Below are 10,056 nucleotides of genomic sequence, written 5' to 3'. Positions count from 1 at the left end.
GCTCTCTTAAAATGCCTATAGCTTAAATGCATACAAGTTTTCAGGATTTGGATTATGAAGAAATGGGCTCTATTTATAGGAAAAATGGAGCAATGGATGGTTGAGATTGAGTAATCTCAACAAGGGTTAGGATTGAATGATTTCAAATCCATGTGAGGGCTTTCAACCCAATCCCAGGATGACAAGTGTCAATGTGAGATAGGTTGAGAGGAGAGGGAATAAGCATTAAATGCCTGACATGACTTTGGGATTTTAGAGTCCAGGTTGGTTGAATGAATAAACTCTTTATTCAAAGAATATAACTTTTATCCAATGGATAAACTCTTGTGCAAATGTGAAATGGATGAATATGGTCAAAACAATAAATGTTTGGGGGGACAAGTTTGAAATAACCATAAATGGTTATGTAAGAGACATAAATGGTCATGTAAGAGCCATTAGTGGTCTTGGAAGACTTTGGGGGTTAATTTGTTGAACACACAAAGCATTAAATGCTTTTCAAAGACTTTGGAGTCTTTGAGAAGTGACTCCATTTTGCTTAGGAATGTGACAATAATTAGGGGATGGATTAGGCTAATTAGGAAGGGGTTAGAAGAATCTAGAAGGGGATTAGATTTTGCAAGTGGATTTGGTGGGTGAGGGAAAATAGGATTTTATTAAAATAAAAATTTATTTATTTCAACAAATGTGTGCAAGTTGCATTTGTAGGAAAATGCAAGTGGGGTGGGGATAATGAATTAAATAAATGTTTTATTTAATTTATTTAAAAGAGAAAAAGGGGATTTTATTAAATAAATAGATTTTATTTATTTAATTGATTTGAATTTGATTTAATGAATTAATTAAAATAAATTGAATAATTTATTTAATTAATAGAAGAATGTTTGGGGATGAATTAATTAAATATTAATTTAATTAACTAGTGGCTAGTGGATTTTTAATCAAATAAATAGCGAATATTTATTTAGTTAAGCTGGACAGATTTGTGTGACTACAATAATAATGCAACCATAAAGATCAACACCATAACACAGAGAATTATATGTGGAAAACCTCAAAGAGGAAAACCCACGGTGGGATTGGTGATCCACAATATCTATCCACTTATCAGATGAATAAATATTACATATAAGGGGCCTACACATGCAGGAAGACACACTTCATAGAGCACACTTCTCATCACAAAAGGGGCTTCACTGACTACAAGAAATCTTCAGACTACAATCCAGAAAGAAGATTCAATTGCAAGAATAACATCTCCTATGCCTGAGTACAATTCCAGTTAAGATCAATATCGGAGGTCTTAAACCTCTTACATAAACCCAATTCGATCACCTATGATCGACCAAAACCTCTGCATATGATTACAACTTTATTCGCACACAGATAATCCCATAACCATCAATGACCATCCTACGATCTATAAAGAGATCTTACATCAAATTTATATAAAACCCTGGACCTAAACAATTAGGTCAGCCAACTAAAAGATAATAAAATAAATCCATTACATAAACCCGCAAACCAGTGATAATCAAAACGACATTATCCAATCGATAAATCCAACTGGTAATGCATCGGGAGCATCCACCAACACATTACACAAACCGGTCCATAACCTAGAAGTCAATAACAAAGAATAGCACCAGACCTAAAATAGGTCACCATAAGCCAAATGCAACACCACCGATCAACTAGAACATGAACATGATAACCATTGGCATCCTGAGAACCTTTTAGAAGCCGCACCGACACCACTTATCAAATCCATCAAAAGATCTTCAACAAAGCTCTACTGGTAAAACCCTTACTAGTAACCAAAATGTTTACTAGAACATATGATAGCTTCCAGATCATTGAATCTCGAACCAACTGAATGTGATACACATCTGAATGACATGAATGATCGAACCAAACCATTTCCACCAATCTGAACATACCAGAGAATACCGGAGATGGTCTCCAGATCAACATCACAATCCAACCATTCTATCGGAACTTGGTAGAAAACCAAATAAGTTAGTGTTGACATCAATGACAAACATCAATGCAACACATAATCAGTTCCTCCATATTGCCAACACATGTATGCACATAGATATTATTGATTATTATTTTGTATAAATTAAAATGAAATTCAAGCTTATTTTGTAGTTAAAATCCATGCATTAGAGAATAAAGAAATGCATTGAATGCATTTACTTTGCTTGATGCAAATTTAAGTGAGTCTTAAAGATTCCAACAAAGTTTTTATAGTGGAGGTGGTGAAAGCTTAGAGATAATGCAGGAGAAACTCAAGGGTTTCAGAGTATATAACAAAAGGAGGAAAAAAAAATGAGAGTAAGGAAGAAATGACAAAGGGTAGAAGTAGAGACTTCTATAAACTTTAGAAAAATTTGGTCAAAGGATTTTGGTATTGTTACATTGTAAATTGTACCCCATGCAATTCCACGTCACATAGCACATTCGCTTTAGTTGAATCAAAAACTATGATCGAATTTCCACTTCACCTGCTTGCTTAGGCTGCTTCACCATTTGCCTTGCCTAATCTCTTGGCCATTTGGATTGATTTATTCATGGTCATCTACGTGTCATGGAGACATCTGCATGTCACACATTTGTCCCCAAAAAATTCAAACTAAAGGTGTTGTTGAGACATTATACCTACTAATTTTGGTAGTGTAATGCCTCCTTTGATGCCCACCAACATTGGGATGTATCCCAATCCCCTTTATCTTTCTATTTCGCTTCATTTTTCATCTTGCTAGCATTCAAAAGACTCTCTTGATCTCTCACACTCTCTACTTCTTGCAATTTCTCTTATTTGTTTGTTATCTTGTCACCATTGTTGTTCATACCAACGCTCCATCATCTTGAGAGATTCACACTCTTTCTTATCCCAACAAGCTCTGAGTTTTTGGTGTTGAAGGAGATTTCTTTCTCTCTTGTTTATTTCTTTGTTTATTTGATAATCTCTGATATAACACATCATTGGTTACATTTTCTTTACAACATTTTACATTATCATTTATCAAATCTATCTATATGGTTGTCCATGGAGGTGGAAACACCAAAATGAGGGTTTGACTATGGAAAACCTCTAAATCATAGTCACCCAACATTTTGCCTTTGGTTGTTTGTGTGCATTTCTAGTGAGGAAAGATTTAACACTTGTTGGAGGCTTCATTCACTAGATTGGTTGTGAGTATTCCTACCTTTTCCTTTTCTTTTTGTTAATCTTTTGTGTTTTGCTAGTTACTAGTTTACTATTTTCATAGCATTCATAATAAAGTAGGAATTTTTGGTTATTTGTACCCTCTGGCATGAATTTTTGTACCTCATCCATACATGACACTTGCGCATCGTATTGTCATTGTCAACCTGTGTGTACATGCGAGACAAAGAGCGAACAAAGTTCAGTAGGTGGTCTCAATAGCCTGAACTTTCATCCTCTATAGCTAGAATATTTTTTATCTATCAACGTCATATAGTTTCATACACTTTTTCATTCCAGTGAGCAAATTTAGGGGTTAGGGAGCCCTAAAGGTTTTCTCGAAGTGGAGAGAATTTTGTTGAGTCCTCAATGGGTTTGACCACCCTTCGAAGGGGTTGAATTTTTCTCTACATTTTGGTGATCCTGTTATGAACTCACCTCTTGATTATAAACTTGTAAACATCTGCAATTTTTTTTCATAAGATTGAAATAATCAATGCTTCTGTCTATTGTCTCTCTTGCTTGTTCTTGGGGTTGTTGGAGTGTTGTGGAGCTTGTCTATGAGATTTATGATCCAGACTACTTTGGGGATTGTGGTGAGGAGGACTTCCAGATCTAGCATTCCCCTTGATTGATATTGTCCCACTAGACCTAGTCCAATGTTCTTAGGGATGGTCAATCCCGATGATCCTTTTGCTCCTCAATCTTTCCTTTGGGTTTAGGTTTGAGAGGTTATGCTATAACCGATTCTCAAAATAATACATTGATAAATACCCCTCTGAGGTCTCCTCCTATTGTGGACCATGAGTTTGATCTAACGATTCCATTTGATTAGATTCAATCCCTTGAGGAGAACCTAAGAGATTTTGAAGGTTTCTTAAATTAGGAGAATGTCCTCTTTCAAGCCAATACTATCATTATTAATCGAAGAGAGAAGCTCATCTCAGATTGTAAGGGCCTGGAGGTGCTTAGGACATTATCTATGATAATACGGTCTCATGTATCTCTTGTTGTACCATAGCCTTAGGATACTCAGTCCAACATCACTGGTCCTTAGTTTGGTGTTGTTATGCCTCAGGTGTCAATTCATAAACAAGTCTTATGATTGATCCTCTATCTAGCATTCTAAGCATTAATGTCTCTCAAACTCCCTTGGGGTATGATGGTTTAACTCCTAGCTCTATTGCCACTACTTCCACCATTCATGATGCTTCTATTAGCATTGGTAATAGTGTCAGTGCTAGTGCTAGTGTTCGCATCAGCGTTGGTATTTTTATTGGCATGCATAATTCACCTTTGCCTCCTCCACTTGGTAATCCTGTCCTTAACATCATATTACAAAATACTGGGAAGCTTCATCAACAAATCGCTAATCTCACAAATGTTACTAATCAACCCTCTCTTCCACTATATTATCATTGCAACCCACTTGTAGTACATGTCCTTAGTTCTAACCTTCCCCAAGGCATCAAGCCTATGAAATTCAATCAATATAATGGTAACGAAGATCCTAATTTGCACATTGATTCTTTCCTTACTCTATGTAGTGATTATCATAATCACGATCATGTTCTACTTAAATTATTCTCTTGGTATCTCAAAGGGCTTGCATTGGAATGGTGTAGTTCATTACCAAATTATTCAATTCAAACTTTTTATCAATTGATGGATACATTTCTCAAACAGTTTCAAGTTAACATTGGTAGCAAGGTCACTATTGTTAAACTTGTTCATTCCAAACATTGACCAATTGAGAAATTGATTGATATCATATCAAGGTATAAATCTATATCGACCAAGACCCCTTATACGTTGTCATACAATGACCTTCAAAGGATGTTTATTGGTAGTTTGCAACTGGCACTTAGGGAGAATCTCTCCTTGAACAAATATAAAAATTCTCAAATATTTGCGTTGCTCTCATTGATTATCAACACATGTTGGCTCAATTTGGAGATCCTATTCTAAATTCTTGTGCTAATACCTTTGGAGGTGTGCTTTCCTCGAGTGGGTCCTTGAAGAATATATTTATAGCTAATGTAATCATAATTCCTCAGGAAACTAAGAAAAACACTTTAGAGTCTCAGTTCAATGGGGTATTCACTAAACCATTTGATTCTAATTTGAGAATAAAGTGTTGGTTATCATTCTTGTTTGTGTATCCTCATACATTGGTTGACTAGTATATATTGGCTTGCTAGTGTGATTATTTTATTGCACTAAATGAATCACCCAACATAGCACACCTTGTTTTCCAATAGAATTCATTCCTTCTTCTCTCATCATTTGGTGCACATTCATGCACATCCTTTATCTTTCTATAAGAACACTTGCACTCTTGCAATAACATGATCAAGAATGATATTAGCGATTGAGATATGTTTTACAAAAAGGTCTCTTCAACTAATTGACTTGGAACCCTTTGTTTGCTTTAGTACTAAAATTTATTGTTTTGTGTATATTTGAAGGTTTATGCATGGATTGATAGGATCCTATGCTTGAGGGCTTGATCATCCATCAAACTTAGTGTCATCCTTTCCCTAGAATGTCTTGCTCTTAGATGCTCTATCTCTTCATCTATAATTTACCATGAGTATGCGTGTAAGTTCATACTCCCACTAAAGTGGGGCCTAAATATAGTGTCATAATTTGCAACCCATTAGAATTTCACACTCCTTTTTGGGCCCTTTCTTTAGTGTGGCTCCTTCTAGGTCATTTTCACATACTCATAAGGTGACCTAATCTAGTGTCCTAGGCTTGTGCACTTCACATATGCCTCTGTTTCACCCCTTTTTGGGTGGACTATGGGCTAGGCACCATAGTCCCTCCCAAAAGAGTCCAAATTTGAACTTGTAGGAGTGTCAGTTCCTGACATTTTTTTATCCAATCCCAATAAATTAATATTACCATTGGAAGTTGGCCGAAAAGTGAAAATACCTTAAGAATCCTCTATAAAGGCATTATCCCTAATTCATTTGATCATCTTTTCATAAGCTAGCATTCCAATTCAAGAGAAAATCTGAGTATAAAGAGCATCAAGCTACAAGTTGTCTTAAAATATGTGTTCATGATGTATTTTATTATGATTTATCATGTTATTACATCATCACTTGGAGGAATTATCTAAAGGGCATTGCATCACCAATCAAAGGTATACTCATTTCAATTCAGCATTTCCATTCAAGCATTTCACTTTAGATTTACCCTCTACCTTGCAAGGGTAAACTCTCTTTTCCTAATCATCATTGTTGTAGTGCAAGTTAACACCTACCCAAGGTTTGACTTAGGAAAACCCATATATATCCTAACACTTTTTCTCTCTTTTCTATGTGTAGGATTAAGATATGATAGACAAGGATTAAAGATTTATAAAGTGCAGACTGAGACAAAGAGATTCAAACTTTAAAGAAGTATAAAACACTATACACTGGGGCTTAGCCCCATAGTCCGACACTTTTCCAATGAAATTTTAGGGAGATGATTTGGGTGACATCTTGATTATAAATTTGTACGATATCATTAGACATCTCCAAGACAGTGGTGCCTAACCTGATAGTCCAATACTGTAAGGCTCAAATTGCAGACACATGTTCCTTTTTGACTCCTATTTCTAGATTTTTTTCACAAAGTTGACATATCTATTCTGTAGCTGACTATTCATGCTAATTATTGTCAAATTTATATATTTTAACCTAGTTCTTGCATTTTCGCGTTCCATTTTATCTAATCATATCAAAATTCTAAAGAGAATAACTCAATCATTAGGCCCAACTCTTCCAAGGGTTTGTAGTCGTGTCTATTTATTATTATCTAATGTATGTTGAGTGAATGGGTTTGATTCCTAGTTTGCATGTTTATACTAGTGAACCCCATTCCACCACACTACACTTATTGATATATGTTATTCATCTTATGTTACACGGACCCTAGATGTTTGGATCCCTTATGTGCATTTGCATGATCTTGTTTCTATGTGATATCACCTTGATTTTCCTATATTGGGGGCATTTCATTGTCATGACATTCTTGTGTTTGAATGTGTACTACCTTAAAGGAAGTTGATCCTTTTTAGTGTATGCAATTACTTTAAGGGAGGGGCATACATTCCTTTATGTCTTCCACTTTGTGCACAAACCACAAGGTTTGGTGTGCACTTTGACCATACACCACAAAATTTTTTGTGCTATCACAACACCCTTTTTTGTAGCATTCGATCAAGGTTACCCAACAAACAAATATTTTTTATTGGCTTTGTAATCTCAGTAGGCATGAAGCCGACCTAACATAACACAACTTGCTAGCTTGTGTGATACCTTCACTTGTTTATGAGCCACCTAGCATAAAACAATTTGCTAGCCTTGTGACTTCTTGTGAACATGGCTCCTAATAAGTTTCTGAGGATCTTACTAGTCCTAAATACCAAGCTTTGTGTGTTATAACATGAATCCTAGTAAGTATTTGAGGATCTTACTAGTCCTAGATATCATGTCTTAACTTTTTGATATGGCTCCTAGAGAGAATCTACAGATCTTACTAGTCCTAGTGCCATACATCATATTGTGTATGCTCCATGAATGTTACCAATATTAATTATATTTCTCACTTTGTGCTCCCCCTTTTATCTTCATATTTTATATTGATAAGATACTATGTCTTAGGGCCTACTGTCTTGCCAAGCTTTGAGTCATCTTGTCTCTTCAATGTTTTGATGAAAGAATCTTTATCTTCTCCATACTTTACCAAGAGAATGAGAATAAGTTATTTAACCCTAAATCTTGAACACACATTTCATAATCTCATACAAATGTAATAACATAGATAAATATATATAGTTGATAGTGTATTTAATCTAGGAAAACCCTTTCAAGGAAAACCCAATAACAAATGAGACTCAATGTATTATCTATTAATAAAAACTATAATTGTTATAATATATTCATGGTATCCACTCCTATGTATTAGCATCAATTAAGTCAATTATGACAACATAACCCCTGAAAAACTATCAAGTGCATTGTATCTTAATCCTAGGCATCAAATATATACCCAAGCCTAAAAATGAAAACCAAAAGTGATTTTTAAATTCACGTGTTGAAACCATGGGCCCCAAACAAGAAAAGAGTTTAATGCCCCTACACATTATGATGAACCTACAAAATAAAATTGGAAACATCACGTTCCTTCCTCCAATTTTGGTTGTAATACAATTTTGGAATAATTCATATTATAGAAAGATGTTCATGCATATCATGTTGACTAAATATCCTCTTTTATTTTCTCCTATTCCCCAATAACCTTCTCTTCATCCTCATTGTATCTTGACAACTCTTCCACTCCTTGAAATTATCATGGTTGTATTTGACACTAAGTGTAACTTATAAATTACCAAAAACATACTATAGGTAACACAAAGTACAACCTCAAGGAGGATGCCCCAATATATGGCCACGCAAATAATATGACAATGATATTTATAAAAAAATAGGATTTGAAAGGTTTATGACACCTAGTCCTAATAGATATCTCCCTCAAGTGATGTATTCTTCTACAATTTCTACCTGATCTTCCATATACTAATTATAGGGATACAAGTGGTTGTTTCCTATCGAGAAACATTATGATTCAAAATTTGTGAAAATACAAATAATTGATAAGGTGAAGAAAACAAATTTTAGCTAGTTCATATTCTCAAGTAACGTTTAATTCTATATGTCAAATTCACTTCCACAAATGTAAACTTTTGAGTCGAAGTAAAATATCCTCTAATTGATTTTCTAAATCTAATATAATCATATATAAAGACGTAATTTTCTAATATAACAATAAATTAATTTATAATATCTCACATTATAATTTCTTTTTTGAATTTAAATCTAAATACTTTTTATTATTTAATTTAATTTTAATATATATTACAATACCAATTACGAAACATTTATTTTATTGCAAGTAAACATCATTAGAAAGTATACACACATAATTGCTTTTCCTTATTAAATTGGACAAACATTGGGCTCCAAGCACGCTCAATCTCATTCACATTCTTAAATGAATATTTTGGTGTAGAGAACAAGTGTGCAATTATTTACAAACTCCTTTTTGTTTTTGAGTGTGAGTCCACTTAGTGCTAGAGGGCATCTTGAGTTTTAAAATAGTAAAACAATTATATTGTTCATGTAAAGCAAGTGTGTATGGAGGAAATCATTCAAAGATTTAAAACATGAAAAGACTACAATTTCCCATTACTTTGACATATTATTATTAGGAGCTCCAAAAGTAATTGTGAGTTTCTTAATGAGAATGATGACCTATGCAATCATTCTAATAGTCATTGGATTACATCTGATATAAACCAAAACATTATTATTATCATTCCTATACATTTTTTTAAGGAGCTCCAAATGTAATTGTGAGTTTCTTAATGAGAATGATGGCTTATGCAATCATTCTAATAGTCATTGGATTACATCTGATATAAACCAAAACATTGGGTATCTCAATTTTATTTAATTCTTGTCTTCAAATATGAAAAATGACAAGTAATAAACAAGAATTGATCAGTTGATATGAATTATCATATTTATATTTTATCACAATTTTATATGATTATAAGCATATTATTTTTTGTTATAGCAATATAAATTTTATAGTTGTTACAATGCTATTTAAAAAAAAATTATTTAATCTAAAATTTAGAGAGTATAAACAAAATTATAAGTTCATAATATACCTGATTTTAGATGAAAATTCAAGATAAGTGTACTATGAGCTTTGTAAAAATAAAACATTATTCATCTATAAACACATAGAGATATTTTTATCTTCATCTTCCACAAAATGAC

This window comes from Cryptomeria japonica, chromosome 9, assembly GCF_030272615.1.
Source record: "Cryptomeria japonica chromosome 9, Sugi_1.0, whole genome shotgun sequence".
NCBI classification, from domain to species: Eukaryota; Viridiplantae; Streptophyta; class Pinopsida; order Cupressales; family Cupressaceae; genus Cryptomeria; species Cryptomeria japonica.
Note: the sequence above shows the minus strand (reverse complement) of the source record.